Consider the following 16,518-nt stretch of genomic DNA (forward strand, 5'->3'; position numbering starts at 1 on the left):
TTTAAAGGAAGGAGCAAACTTCTGATTGAGGAAGTGTATAATAAGCAGCTAAGACTTATCCGGGCTTAAATCCAACAGAATCATAAATCTTCTATCCGAAATCATAAGGGCCTAGATTTTGTATTTGTGTGGTGGCGAAGGATGGACAGACACAAGGCAACTGAGACAGAAAGTAGACAGATATAGAGGTTGGTAGGTAGGTAGGTAGCTAGCTTTCTAGATAGTAGGTGGACTGATAGATAGATGGATGGATAGATAGATCAATAGAAAGATTGATCGCTCGATCGATCAATAGATAGATATTAGATAGATAGAGACACTAGATAGACAGATAGATAGATATTAGATAGATAGATAGACAGACAGACAGGCATAGCAGTAAGAAAGGAGAATTCCACTATAAGTATTGCTCAATTGCTTCTATAAGACCAACCCTGCTAGAGATAGCAATTATAAACTCTGGAAAAATAGAAACCAACTGCTTGAAGGTAGCAGTTAGTGAACAAAAAGAGACAAAGAGTGGAGGAGGAACATTTGAAAGAAAGGGAATTACAGTCAGTAGAATAGTATCCACCCCACCAGAAGATATGATCAGGCCCCTATCTTCACACCTACGAATGTGACCTGATTTAGAAATAGGGTCTTTGGAGTTGTAACCAAGTTAAGATGACGTCATACCACAGTGACTGTTTCTTTGAAAGAGGAAAATTTGGATATGAAGTTTACAGGGAGAATGGCATGTGATGATGGAGGTAGAGATTGGAGGGATACATTTACAAGCCAAGAAATATCAAGAATTGCTGGCAACCACCAGAAGCTAGGGAAGAAAAAAAAGAATCTTCCCCTAGAACTTTCAGAGCGAGCAAGGCCCCACTGACATCTAGATTTTGTAATTCTGGCCTCCAGAACTATGAGAAAATAAGTCTCTTTTTTAAGATACCATGTTTAAGGTCATTTATATGGCAACACTAGGTAACTAATGCAGGAATGATGCTGTCTGAATTTCTTATTTTACATCTTTTATTCTGAGAGTAGTCCCCAGTACTTGATGTCAGATAGCTCTAATTCCAGTAGAAAAATCTCAGCATTGTGGATTGATGACTCAGAACAGAGTTTGAGGCAACCACATCCCTTGAAAGTGAGGACATCAATTCCAGAAAGGAAAAAGTCAGAGAAGAGGAGCCTCAGTTTCTACATATAATCTCTCCCTAAGTCTCTGGCTGACTGTTGCATGATTCAAATTATATGCATTGTGCAAGCAAAAAGCAGCCCTGGCAAAACTGAAAAAACAACTGCAAGGAAAACAAAATAGAATTTTCAGTTTGAGTTAAGCCAAGTTAAGAGTCTGCAAAAACAAACACAGAACTCTTTAGAGGAACATGTAATACGCCCAAAGTTTCAATGATATGTCATTCATAATATACAGGATACAACCCAAAATAGCTCAACATAAGAAGAAATAGGAAAACATAAGTCATTCTGCACAGAAAAGACAATGAATAGAAACCAGCTCTATTCATAGATGTTAAAATTAGTACATAAGCAGTTATTATTAGCATGCTCAAGTCTATAAAAGAAAATTGGTAGAGAATCTCAGTAGAGATATAGAAACTATAAAAAGAATCTAATGGAAATTCTATAACTGAGGGCTGTAATATTCAAAATAAAAAGTTCACCAGATGGGATTAACAGCAAAATGGAGATTACATAGGAAAGATTTCATAAATTTGAAGTCAGCTCAATAAAAATGAAGAACATTAAAAAAAAAAAAAAGACGTAAAAGCAACTAAGGGACTTGTGAGATGATTCAAAAGAAGAGAAGAGAGAAATAATGAAGCAAAAAAAAAAAAAGTTAAAAGAAATAATGACTGAATATTTACCAAATTAAATGAAAGCCATTAATTTACCGATTCAAAAAGCTCAGCAAACACTGAGCAGAATTAACACAAAGAAAATCCCACTTAGACACATGACAGTCAAACTGCTGTATTTTCATATAAATGTTAAAATAAATATTTCACTTTCTACGAAATAATCTGCTTAGATTTTGATTGTGGTTTCTTTGAATCTTTAGAGATAATTAAGAAGAAATTGTAACAATTTTGAGATTCTTAACACATTAAAAAAGTACACAATTCATTTATTTAGATTTTCTTTAATTTCTCTCAGCAAAATTTTGGAGTTTTCAGTTTATAGGTCTTTCCTGTGTTTTGTTAAATTTACTCTTAAATACTTCATGATTTGATATGTTTCAAAGTTTTCATTTTCATTTCAATTTCCAGTTGGACATTGCTAGCATAGAAATATGATTAAGGCTTGTGTGCTGAACTGGTATCCTTGCTAAAATCCTGTATTACACCCAGAAAGTTTTTGTAGATATTTTAGGATTTTTATAGTTAGAGAATAATATTGCTGCAAATAAAATGTTTTATTTCTCTTTTCCAAAATGGGTGACTTTTATTTTTTTTCTTGCTTTATAGAACTAGATAGGACCTCCAACACAAAGTTGAACACAAGTGGTGAGTGAAATATCCTGGCTTTGTTCCTGATATTCGGGAGAAAGCACTCTTTCACCATTATGTACGATGTTAGTTCTAGGTTTTCATACATGCACTCTCTCAGGTTAAGGAAGTTCTCTTCTATTTCTTGTTTGCTGAGAGTTATTCTTTTTTTTTTTAACACAAATGTATATTAAATGTTGTCAAATACTTTTGCTGTCTCTACTGATATAAATATTTATTTTTTTCTCTTTTAGTCTCTGAATGTGATGAATTAAATTGATTTTCACATGTTAAACTAACTTTGCATTTCTAGGATAAATCCTGTTTGGACATAAAGAGTTATAACTTTTATATATGGTTGATTATAATTTTATAATTTGAAAATAATTTTTAATCTTTCTGCTTGTGGGATATCAGTCTAGTTTTCTAGTAATGTCTTGGTCTCATTTTGTTTTCTGGGTAATTCTAGCTTCATAAAGTGAGTTGGAAAGTTTGCCATTATCTTTTTTACATTCTGGAAAAATTTGTGTAGAATTATAATTTTTAAAATTTTTAAAGTATTTAGTATAATTCAATAGTGAAATTATATTGTCCTGAAATTTTCTTTTTGAAAAAGTTTTATATTACTAGTTTAGTTCACTTAACTGATATAGAGTTATCTGGGCTATCTATTTCTTCTTCAGTAAACTCTTTTGGTATGCGACTTACAATTAATTTGTCTTTTGCATCTAAATTGTGGAATTTATTGGCAAAAGATTGTTTATAATACTCCAATGTCACCATTTTAATATTTGCATTTTTTATAATTATTCTTTTCATTTCTCATATTGGTTATTTTGGTTTCTCCCTTTTTTCCTTCATTAATCCAGATAAAGGTTTCCAATTGTATCGATATTTTCACAGAACCAACTTGGCTTACTTTGATTTTTCTCTGTTTTCCTGTATTCCACTTCATTGTGTTGTTTGTTTGTTTGCTGTTACCTTTATTATTAGCTTCTTTCTGCTTAATTTGAATTTAATTGCTCTTCCTTTGCTGATTTCTAAAAGTATTACTTGAAGTTAATTGCTTTGAAATATTCTTTTCTCATGCAAACATTTAATCTTACAAATTTCTCTCTAGTGACTGAGTTAGTTATATTCCACAAATTTGAACATGTTTAATTTTCTTTTAGTTCAAAGTATTTTCTATTTTCCTTTATTGTGTATGTGTGTGTGTGTGTGTCTGTGTGTTTGTGTGTGTGTGTGTGTGTGTGTAGCCTATGTATTGTTTTAACATCATTATGATTTTTCTTTTTAATTTTATTTCTCTGGAGTCAGAAAACAAAAGTATGATTTCAATTTGTTCAATTTATTGAATTTTGTTTTATCATACAACTTGATAAATATTCCATTGCATTTAAAATGAATTTGTATTCAGCTATTGTTGGGTCAGTGTTTTATAAATGTTAAAAAGGTCAAGTTTGTTGATGGTGTTTTTGAAGTTTATATTCTTGCTGATTTTTTCCCTACTGATTTTATCAATTACTGAGATAGGTTTGTTCAAATCTCTACCTATACTTGTTGATTTTTCTATTTCTTATTTCATCTCTGTTAAACTTTGTTCTGTGTACTTTAAGGCACTTTTATTAGAGCTGTACACATTTTTTATTATTATAACTTCTAACTATTGATCTCTTCATCATTGTGTAATGTCCCTAATTAACTTTGGCAATTTTCCTTCTTATCAAATCTACTTTTTTGATACTAACATAGCCATTCCAGTTTTCTTTCAATTAATAATTACATGATGTCCTAAACTAAGCCTCCAGAGATATTATAAACTAATCTCTGGAAACAGTAAATGTCACCTTATATGGCAAAGACTTTGCAGATGTAATTAAGTTAAGAATAAGAGAGAGATTATCCTGGATTATCTGAGTGAGTCCTAAATGCAATCACAGTTGTCCTTATGAGAGAGAAACAGAGGGAGATTTTACACAGACAGAAGAGATGAAGGCAATATGACCTGAAGGCAGTGGTTAGAGTGATGCAGCCACAAATCAATGAATGCTGGAAGTCATCGTAAGCTGAAAAAGGCAAGAAACAGATTTTCTTCTAGATCCTCTGGAGGGATGGCACCAGTGCTGACATTGATTTTGGTTCAGCGATATGACACTGATTTCAGACTTTTGGCCTCCAAAACTGTGAAACAATAAATTTCTATTGTTTTAAGCCACCAAGTTTGTGGCAATTTGCTTTAGCAGCCACAGGGAGCTAATAGACATAGTATATCATCTTTCATTTTACTTGTAATCTATGTCCCTTTAAAAAAAAAAACCTGGGTTTCCACTAAGTAGCGTAGAGTAAGATCTTTCTTTATTATTCATCTATTCCTGATTTTAATTGTGTTATTTAGGACATTTATATTTAATGTAATCACATATATAGTTGGGTTAAATGTACTATATGCTATCTGTGTTCTATTTGTTCCATTGATTCTGTATCCTCGTTTTCCTCTTCCATGCCTTTCTTTAGATAGAATCGTTTCACAATTCTATTTTTTTCTCTACCTCTTGTTTGTAAACTATATTCCTTTGTTTCATTCTCTTCAGTAGTTGCTCTAGACATGTGTGACATATTTTAATTTTTTACAGTTTACTTTCAGATAATGTTATATTATTTCACATATGATGTCAGAACCATTACTGACTTTCATTCTTTGTGAGATTTTTGTCACAGTTCATTTCTTTATATCTTATAAAGTTCCACTGTTACTAATTTAAATATGGATTATTAAGTCTTTTCTAAAAAGATTAAAAATTAAAACTAATTCCTTTATATTTACTCACACTTTTTGCTATTTCTAGTGCACTTCAATTTACTGTGTGTCAAAGTTACACCTGGATATCATTCTTCTACTGAATAACTTTCTTTAACATTTTTTGCAGGTTAAGCCTACTGGCAATAAATCTTCTCAGGTTATGTTTTCCAAAAAGATTTTCTTTTATCCTAATTTATGAAACATATTTTATCTGGACATAATTTTTATTTCTTCTTTAGTAATTTCATTATATTGTTCTATTGTCTTCTGGCTTAAGAAGACTATTGTGGTTCTTGTCTTTTAAATTGTGTGTGTAATCTCTCTCTTTTTTTGGCCACTTTCATGATTTTCTCTTTATCTTTTGTTTTCTTCTTCCCCATTCTCTTTATCTTCTTCTTTTGCAACTTCAACTTTATATTCACCCACTATTCTACAGCTCTGTAAGATCTGATTTATTTTTTTAACCATTTCTTTGTGTTTGGGGTGTGTGTGTGTGTGTGTTACAGTTGTTATAATCCTATAACTGTCTTTGAGTTCACTGATTTGTTTGGCTGTGTTGTGTCTAGCCTACTTGTAAGCTAACTGATGAAATTATTCATCTCTGATTTTTTTTTCATTTCTAGTATTTCCATTTGACTCCTTTGTATAATTGTAATCCCTCTGTGAAATTCCTTACCTGTTATGTATACTGTTTATCTTTTCTACTATGTCATTTAACATATTAATTATGTTTTAAATCACTGTTCCAACAACTGGGTCATTTCTAAGTATGTTTCTGTTGATTGCTTTTTTTTAGCCTTTTGAAAGTGAGTTTTTTCTTGTCTTTTATTTTTGTTCTGTTTCTCATAAGTTTTAATCGGATGCTAGATTTGATGTGTAAAACAACAGCAAAGACTGAGAAATACAGCATTTATTATTGGAAATGAGCATGCCTCTTCTTCTGCCAAGCCATTAGTGTACTTGGTTCAGTCATTCTAGTCTGTAGTTGGACTAGGTATTGTTTTGTTATTGCTCTAGTTACTTTTATTCCTCCACAGACTTTTAATTCCTCCGGTGATAAACCACTGCTACTTTTGCTTACTGTGAGGCATGGAGAGCTAAAGAATTTTCTTTGTATTCCTTCTCCACTGTCAGATTTTGGCAAAGTCTTGTCTCCACACTCTTGCTGTTTCTTCAGGATATAGTCCTGTTGATTTTTACTTGGTGCAGAGCTGTGATAGGAATAGGGTACTTCTCCATTCTTCTGTTCTACCTTCAGTCTTTGGCATGCCATATACACCTGAGCATCAAAGCATCAAAGGGGGAGCTTTCTCACCACTTCTGTTCCTTCCTTACTGGCAAATGACCTCTTCCTCAAAAGTAGGGTCTAGAAAGTGGGCATTCTACTTACACCCCATGTCAGTCAAACTCTTCTCTATATTGGTGGGAACCTATAATGATAGTGATTTTCCTGCCCTCTCCTAGCAACAGAAGGTCTCCATCTTATACCACTGCAGGATCCTGGATACCAGCTGTGTCCTGTTCCTCCACAGTAACACATGTTTTTGCAATCACATTAGCACATTGTGGAGGTTATTTTTCTACATTCCCCTCAGTGATAGCATACCTATGCTTCAAACCAAGTAGAGATTGAGACGTTAAGAAGAAACTTTCCCTTTCTCCAACATCAGATAGCTTTTGTTCTCATGTTCAAGCAGGGTCCAGGGATGAGTAGCAGCAGTCAATCATCATTTTGTAATCATATAAGCATAGACAAACTTCTCTGGGTAATACTTCTACATCCTTAAACCTAGACAGGACCTGCACACTTGTGCTATAAAGGATGTTTCTCTCAAGTCTCTTGACTTTATCCCAATATTTTATATGATCACCCAGTGGAAGCCAGTGGTTAGTGGCTGACAATGGGTGTAGACTCCCCTTTTGAGCGCTGTTTCTGAAGATTTTAAACTAATATTTTAACCCCTACTCAATCTTTAATAATTAGTTGAAATTTTATTTGTAGTTTCCTTGCTCACTTTTATGGCAGCTTCCTCATCTTCCCATACTTGCCAAAGGTAAAATATTCATGTGACCCATCTCTCCTTGGAGGGTCTAACACCTTGGAGTATTTAGTTTACCTGGTTGCCTTGTAATTTGAGCTCTGTGATGGGCTAAAAAATATGAATGTTTAAGATTAAACAGCTTTTTCTTATCATTAAGATGAGAGTGGCTCTTACGTGGCTTTCTACATCCTTACTGTAAGTGGGAATCTGTAAATATTAAACATACACATTTAAGCTTATATATTTTTTGTTTGCATCAAAAGTAATCCAGAGCTATATCAGTAAGAATAGGCTGTATCACCAAAAATATCACTGTCTTTAAATAACAGTAACACTACCTGTCCATTTTAGGAGGGCAACAGATAGGCTCAAAATCATTTTCACGCTGGGATCTAGGCTGTCGGAGTCATCTGGAATTTTTAAAATTTATTGTGACAGAGAAACTTGAATTGAATATGAATAGTAAAATGAACATAATCTTCATCACTAGAGAATGGACTCAATCATTTTTTCATAGATCCTGTTATAATCTTCATTAATCTCCAAGTTCTTCTGAAACTATAGCTAAAAATCATAGTCAAGGTTTTGGTACTTAGAAAGGATTAAACTAGATTAACATCACTTCTTACAGAACTTGGTCTAAAATCAAGACTCATTTATGTTTGGGTGTGTGTTGCAAACCCACTATATTATTGAGTTTACTAAGGAGAATACAGACTCTAGTTCTAATAAGATGGTGTTTTAGCCAATACTCAGTTGGTTATATTAGGTTCAGTTCTTTTCTCTGAGGATAGAGTTGATTAGGGAAATCATAAGAGTCAAGAAGATTCTTGGGGTGTAAAACAGAACTTTTGGAAAAGAATTAAACTTCATTATTTTACTTAGAAAAGAAAAAACTGAGGAGAGATTTAGTAAAAGTCACTTCAGGATCAGAAGGGTCTTTACCCATTAGTTCTCCTATTTCTTATTAAAGAGACTTTATTCTGTGGAAAAATAAAATGAGCTTCTAATAAAGGATCAGAAATTTAGGTTGAAAGTAAGAAAAATCTGTCAGCAAGGACATTTAATCTTTGCAGTGAATTTCCAAAGAAGTTTTTCAATCTCATTTCTGGAGTTTTTAATACTCAGATATTATCTCATCTGTCTGATTTTTTAAAAAAATATTGTCTGGAAGGGTGGATTCTAACCTTATAAGGACTTTTTTATTCAAATATTTTATTTTCTCATGGGAAAAGTAGTAATATATAGCTTGCTTTTTAATAATGCTTTAAGCTTTTTCCAAAATTTTAAACATTCATGTTCTGATTTGATTATTACAAACTTTAGATAAGAAGTCTAAAAAATATTTCTTTTCCCCCTTTGCAGATAAGAAAACAAACACAGAGATAATACAGCCAGTAGGTGACACAAATAGGACCATAATATGTTCTCTTTCAACACAACAACCTTGATTCAGTCTTTTACCGTAGTGCATTTACAGTTTGATATTAAATCTTGGAAACCAAAGAGAATATCTATAATGAGAATTCTAGTAGTGTGTGTGTGTGTGTGTGTGTGTGTATGAGAGAGAGAGAGACCGAGACAGAGAGTCTGTGTATTTGTTGGTGACAAAACAAATATTGTTTAATAGACAGAATGTATACCCCCAAGTGAATGTGGATCTACAAAGTATTATCCCAAATATCTTTTCCATCTCATGGGCTCCACTGTGAAATGTATCTCAGATTCTGTCTTCAAGAGTCTTCCATTCCAAACTCAGATTTCTATCCCATACATCTGAACAAGAGATCAGAGGTTAAGCTTGGAAGTAGTATTTATACCACCATCGCTAATACTTTTCCTCAGAACTTAATCAATGTGGTTAATCAGGCAGGCCCTGAAAGTCCATCACCTCTTCAATATCTCAGTCTATAACTTTAAATCCATACTGTTATTTATAATTTGCAACTTCCTAAACCCAAATATCCTTGAATTAAACCACAGGAGATCAAGATATTCACTATTCTATCAAAGGCATTTTAAGATTTTTTCAAATATATGTATGTATATGCATGACTGGGACATTATGCTGTACACCAGAGACTGACACATTGTAACTGACTGTACTTCAATTAAAAAAAGAAAAGATTTTTTTTCCACAGAGTTTACAACTTTAAAATAACAACTCCCCTCTATTTTTTTCTTTGCTTTACCAAAAAATAAGAAACTTACAGCAAAACACTTGAGCATAAGACTTTGTGTCCTAGCAGTGATTGAGTGTGGTTGGACTGGAAATATTGCCTCTGCTCTTATGGTGTTTGTGTACTGAGTTCCTGGCAGGATAATCCTGGCATTAGAAAAAAAGAATTCCATCTATAGAGTAGTTTTTTCAGGATTTATCAGTGCCAGGCATGGTTTTAAGTTACATTTTAACAGTGAAGTGGGGAGACATTGCCCCAGATGGTGGATGTAAAATGTGCCATAAATTTTAATGAAGCAAATAAGTCACTAATAACCCTACTGCTAACACTGCTATGTTTGGGGCCGACCTTAATACAGGAAAATTAAAAAGGCACATGCAGCCCTTACACAAGTGCCTAAGAAGCCTAATATGATTTACTAATTCAGCTATTCACACTCTGATTTCACAGCCCCTGGTCATCTGCTCAAGTACAGCTGCTTCGTGTAAAATAAATAAATAAATAAATAAATAAATACGTTTATCGACCACCAGATGTCCCAGCCTGTAATGTGTGCTGGTAGATTCCAGGTCACCCAAAGTTCAAGCAGATTTCCTAAATATACATATGTTTTTGGTAGCAACACTACCTTGGAAACTATACATGTATTCATTTTCTTTTTCAGGCAGAGCCTGGAGATAACTTCATGCTTCCTTTAAGTGGTAAGATCTCAACCGACAGATTTCTTTTTGTGAAGCAAAGTCTAACAGACAGGCTATTGGTTAAGGATTCTGGGGAAGGGCATATGGGACTTTTTCACTTTTCATTAAAACCCTGGCAGAAGATTCCTGAGGCTAGGCATCATTAAGTCTTTACCAACCCAAACAATTAACTTGGACATGGTAACTGAGCATCATTTTCTAGTTGAGGTAGCTGATGCCCAGGGAGGTTTATATGATTCGGCCAACAACACACAGAGCATAGAGGAGAACCAACAATCAAATGCACATCTCCTAGACCAGATAATGTTATAATGTACATATGTATGGTGCAGAACTAATAAGGTGCTAATAGATCTATGCATTATGATCTGCACACAAAAATAGAAAAAAATTAAAGCATGAATTAGAATGAAATGAATAACATTAAAAAATATCTACTAAGTGTTACAGCTTAACTAAAATCGGGAAGCAAAATATATAGTTAACGTGAGGCTCATCATTAACCGTGGTGGATAAGCATATTTCAAACAACCTTCTCTATAATATTAATTCTAGAGTACCAATTTCTTGTCAGGTCTGATTATATCATCGTTTTCTCCTAAAGCAGTTGATGAAAGAGCTCATAGGAAACAAACAAGTGTCAGCTCCACCATCTCTTATGCTTTACTGCAGTTACAGGATCCATATTATTTTTGACCCATACTTACTCCTCAGGACCCTTTTTAAGCCACTTGCCCATTTCATGAAGATTTAGTTTAGTTAAAATAAGATAATATCATTTAAAATCCCAGTTAACTAAAGGCATGCAGATTGCAATATATCACACAATTTTGAGCCAACAGACACCTGCATGAAGGAACCACTGGTAGTCTTCTACCAGGGTGAATGCTTCCTTCTGATACCTCACCCACTCTGAAACACACGAAGTGCTTAGCAGATGAAAGGAATGAGGGTTCCAGAGTAAATAATTTCATATATTGTGTATACTTCCCTTATTACACCTCATTCCTTTCTTATCTTTAGATACAAATAAACACACAGAAGTTCATTTTTTTTTTCTCACACTGAACTATAAAGATTATCATTTTGGATCACAAACTAGCTCAATGCCTTAACACCATCAAGACATTCACAGTCCTTAATATAATGCCTCGTGTCTGTATCTGATGCTCTGCCTTTCCCAATAAAATATTCTTGTTTCCCAACATGTTCCAGTTACTCTCCCAAAATAATCCAAAATGTCACATGATGCTTAATGACATATTCCTGAATTATTTAATACACATTAGAAACAACATACACCCAAAAAACATAAGCATTATTATGGCAGATTTATGTAGAGTTTGGTTATTTATGTAATTTATGTAGATTTATGCAGATTTTAAGACTTTAGCCAAATAAAATGAAAAGGAAAACTCAAATGCATAAATGCATACATTTGTGTGGCTTTTCAATCTAGGTTTGAACTCAAAAAGTTATGTGACAATTATTGGTTATACACCAGGAGACTTCAATAGGTTGTTTGTTTTTTAAGCAGGATGTTTTTTAGCCCATATGATTTTGTATTTTTACTGTAAACTTGTTTCTATATTTAGATTGTTCTTCCTTTACCTTTGGTCCTAAGCGAGAAAAAAAAGTCATTTCACCCACACAAGAGAATAATCCAAACTGATGAGCACATCTATCTGCAAACTCTGAGACTAAAGAGAGCCCGCTTCTCAGTAAGACCTTCAACACAATCAAGAACCACGTCCTATGCAACTTAAAGCATCATGCTTCAGACATCTGTCAAGGTTTCTACTGGTTACATCAAAACTCCGTGTGAAAAGGGAAAGGAAATTTCTACTGTTCGGTAGTTATTTTATATATAAAGATATTATTTTAAACTATTTATAATCTTTTCACATCCACCAACCAGTTTCGCTGAATTGTTTTTTCCCTTCAAATTTTCTGTTAAATTTCACCAAAGCACAAATGTCCCAGGATCCTTTCATAAATGTTTAAAGATAAAAAACACTATTTGTTTCTGTATAGCATGCCGATGAATATTCAGAACAAACTCTCCAGTTTTCTAAAATGTTTTACTTCAAATACAGGTATTTCAGAGGATGATAGATGAAGATTTATGCTGCATTTTCAAAGTAAAAGTAATTTGTAATGAAAAAAGTTATTTTTAAATAATTTTAATAAAATTATTTTAAAATCTGGGTGACAAGGTAGGGGTGAAGATGTGAAAAAGAAAACCTCCTTCTTTTGAGATAATGAAATTTTCAAGTTAATCTTTCATTAACAGATTATCTAGTCTGTTATTCACTTGTCTCATCCACAGTCAAGAAAGCGAGGAATACAATGCTTTTCAAATAAAACTGCTGAAAATCCAATCATCACAGAAGATCTAAGGAGAATTGCTATCAGAAGCTGCAGGGACAGAAGATTTTAAATACGGTTTACATTTTTTTCTGAATTTGAAGCCAGGCAAAGATGACCCCACAGCACCAAAGGAGAGTATGCACTCAGTCTGATTCAGGGGAGGTTTCTCACACCTTCCCCTTAGACACGTTTAATTAGCCAGGGCCTGTTGTGTTTATTTGGTAGATTTGGATACAAATGGAAAAAAGGTCTTTTCATCTCTTTTTATCAGGAGTCCCCAAAAGCCAAAGCAGGTGTCTGTGGGATTAAACATAATTACAAAGGGAGAGGGTGAGAGAAGAAGAGAGCTAGATAATAATTCCCAACAGAGCTGGAATTTGAGAATGGGAGCAGGTGCTGCAAGAGGCCCCATGTATCCAACTAATTTAAGCCACGATGTTGTGGAAAGGCCCACATATTCATCCTTTGAACAGGGAGGGCACTGGCAGTCTGTGAGTACAAAGACAACCCAGTCGGAGTGATGCCAAGATGGCCAGCTTCAGCACCACGGCTACCAGGGTAACCAGACCCCGCTTCTCACTGCTGCCTTTGTTGGGTGGCAGCCTCGGGAAACAAAGTGCCACTTCTTACCATTGTACAGGCACATGCATAATCATCCTCCTTCTGGCTTATCATCATGAATTAGCAATTACTCTATTATTAAATGGAAGAGCGGCAGCAGGTGACAAAGCACCACAACTTCTAGTTTATATTTCTGAACCCCTTCATTTAGTTTTTTCAGTTTTGGATTGACCTCTGCAGCTAGTGTATTCCTATTGTGCAGAAAATTCTATGATCCCATAGAAAAGTGGTTTTCTCTCTCCATGTGGAGGGTCTGCCCCGTGATTCTACTGGAGGGAGAAAGAAAGCACTGAAAGAAATATGGACAAAAAGATCCTTCTTCAACTAAGAGAACACCTGGACTCTATAAAGGAGACACAAACCTTGGCGCTCTCAGCCCCTCGCCCCCTGCTGTGCAAGGGCAGCTTCCCATTCCAGGCTGACTCATCGAAGCCACTGTGACTCTGTCTGGACTCTGCATTTAAGAGCCATTATTTACTGAAACTTCTAAGATAATGCCACTTTTATCTGGTTGTACCCACAGCTCCCTAGCATTTACAGAATGAGAGAGGAACTGGGAGATTTTAGTTCTTATGACTGTGTGCTTTCTAAACTCAATGAATGGAGAAGAACTTTAATAGTGACTGATAAATTATTTCAATGGGTCTTGAGAGAAAAGAAAGTTTTTTGGTAGACTTCAAGAAGAAGAAGAAAGCCCTATTTTTAAAGCTGGTTACAATTTTTTTCAGACCTTGGAGGAATTCTTGAATGTGAGTATGCCAAATTGTAATAATAAAGCTGAGGGAATGAAGTTATTTTTCCAACAGGTCATTGGCTACTGTTTCTTTCTTATATAAGCAAAATACCAGTTTTGGTATTTTCTATTCTGTCAGCTAGGAAAATTGAAATCAAAGGATTGATTTTTTAATGTATAAAATTATAAAATGACTTTATTGTCTAATTATACATTTCATATAGACACCCAGGTACAGTCTTTTCCTATTTATATGTCATCTAGAACATTGTAAGTTACATGAAAACAGGGTATTTGGCTGCCTTATGCCCAATGGTAATGTTAGAATTTATAGTTTGATGAACATATATATTTAGGACACCAGGAGTGGGTCTTAATCTGGGCCAATTGTTAGCACTTTAGTATCTCAGAATATATCAGAGCAGACTAAAGAAAATGAGACCAAATCTCTGAAGGATTGAAGCGTTTTTTTGAGGTTACTGACTAAAGGTAGACCTTTTTGGATCTGAGAATATAGAGTAAATTAAGGGTATCTTTGCACTTCTAAAATAAACTGAAAGGAGAAAAAATTCACTCTGAGGAAACTGTTAGAATGTACTGATTCTATTCGGGGATACTAACTGGGTATCAGTGGGAAGAGATGGAGACAGAGAAGAGATTATCAAGAAGGAAATTGTTTTTCACATTAGCTCCCAGGAGATTTTGTACCAGGATTCTAAGAAGCACTCTATGCAATAAAATTGAAATGATTCAAATGATAGAGCTCATCAGCCACGTGGAGTTCCAAAAGAAACGGGGTAAAAGGCAGCTCTGTTTGAGGCCTAACAAAACATTGTAATGATGTTGGGAGAGATTCCTTCTGCTGTTTTAGTGACGCCATTTTGGGAGCTGGACCAGGCCATCTGTGATGAGGTTAATAGCAGTGATGAAGAGAAGAGTGAAATCTTAAGACAGTGTGATGGGAGCAGCAGCCAAGACTGCTGAAAGGTCAATCCACACAAAGCTTGGAGAAGCCCCGTGAAAAACCCGAGTAGCAACAGAGACGAAGATATCAGACACTGGATTCAGAAGGGCTAGCCACAATAGGGTTTTTTTCTGGAAAGGTTAGACTTAAAGTTCTAGCAGTTAATCTAGAAGGGTTTAAAGATAGGGCAATTTCTGTTATTAATTTTACCCTAAATGTACCTGCAGCCTTGGTCAGATGTAAGAAAGTCTGGTACCTATGATTGCAATATGCATGGCTTATCTGTGCTTATATAAAGTATAAAATATTTATGAATACTTTCAAAAGGAAAAAGAAAGCTTTGACAGAATGAGCCCTGTCTTATTCTAGTGGAAAGAATTTGATATGCTTAATATTTAAATATCATGAACTGTGATCACTTTATTTAGAGTCTCTGTAAAACATTTATCTCAACCTTGGAACTAGAGTGAGGGAGCTTCAGAAAGCTTCCTACAGAAGGAATGGTATTGTTAAATTATTTCAACCCTTATCACTAGGGTGAACTGGATCTGGGAGTGAGTCTCAGACTGGAAACAGCTGGCAGGCAGACAAAGAGACGGCTGGACTTTGAAACAAGATGGATGAGGATTTTTAGAGGTATTTAGCCACCCTCAAGTCACCCATTTAAATCAGAAACTTGAATTCAGTAACAGTTTCAGGCTTCCTGGCTAAGTGTCTGCCCAGCCTGGGTACAGAAGGCATAAATGATGGTAAGAAGTTGAGGAAAAGAATTACCCGGGGCCAACGCTGTAGGACTCAGCTCAAGGAACATTCTAAAATAACTCTGTTCATTTGAAGCACCTCAGAATCAGGGGATCTGGATATAAATGTGTGCATCTGTGAAGCAAGATGGCACATGCAGGGAAAGCCAGGGAATGAAGCATTATCTAGTCACCAGATGGAATCATGAAAGGGGATTCATGGGGTGGCCTATGCATGGATCTGCGCAGGGATCTGGGGCTGGGCCTAGGGCTGCTTTTACACAGTTGAACCTGCAGACGGGAAGATGATCCAGATGTGAGGCAGAGGAGATGGAAGACAAACTGGGATCTGCTGTCTACCGCCTATCTCCTCACCACAGTATCTCAGTGAAATAACCTTGCTTGAGTGCTAGCTCCTTCCACACCAGGAGTAATATTCCCTTTTTACTTCTAATATAGAACCAGGCAGGAAGAAGGACTCTAGAAAATATAGTTCACAGCTTAACCACACTGGCATACCACCACCATCTGGCTGAGTCCATTCCCTGTCCGTATGACACTCATACACACCTCTTTTTATTATATTTGACTTACAAATAAAGAGAATAGCAAAATGCATCTAACATGATGTCATTCCTATTAGAACCAAAACACATCTACCTTCTACATGAAAGGATAGACAAAGTTGATTTATCCATATATGTATTCATTTCTCTTCTAGCTGGCTCACACACTAGTTTTGATATCTTGTAAGTTAAATATTAAGAAATACGTTAATTGCTAACATTGTCATCATTTCTGCAATTCATCATGTGGTTGGATTTAGTATTTAAGATGCTCTTCTTCCAACACCCACTCCTTATTTT

This window comes from Camelus bactrianus, chromosome 20, assembly GCF_048773025.1.
Source record: "Camelus bactrianus isolate YW-2024 breed Bactrian camel chromosome 20, ASM4877302v1, whole genome shotgun sequence".
NCBI lineage: Eukaryota > Metazoa > Chordata > Mammalia > Artiodactyla > Camelidae > Camelus > Camelus bactrianus.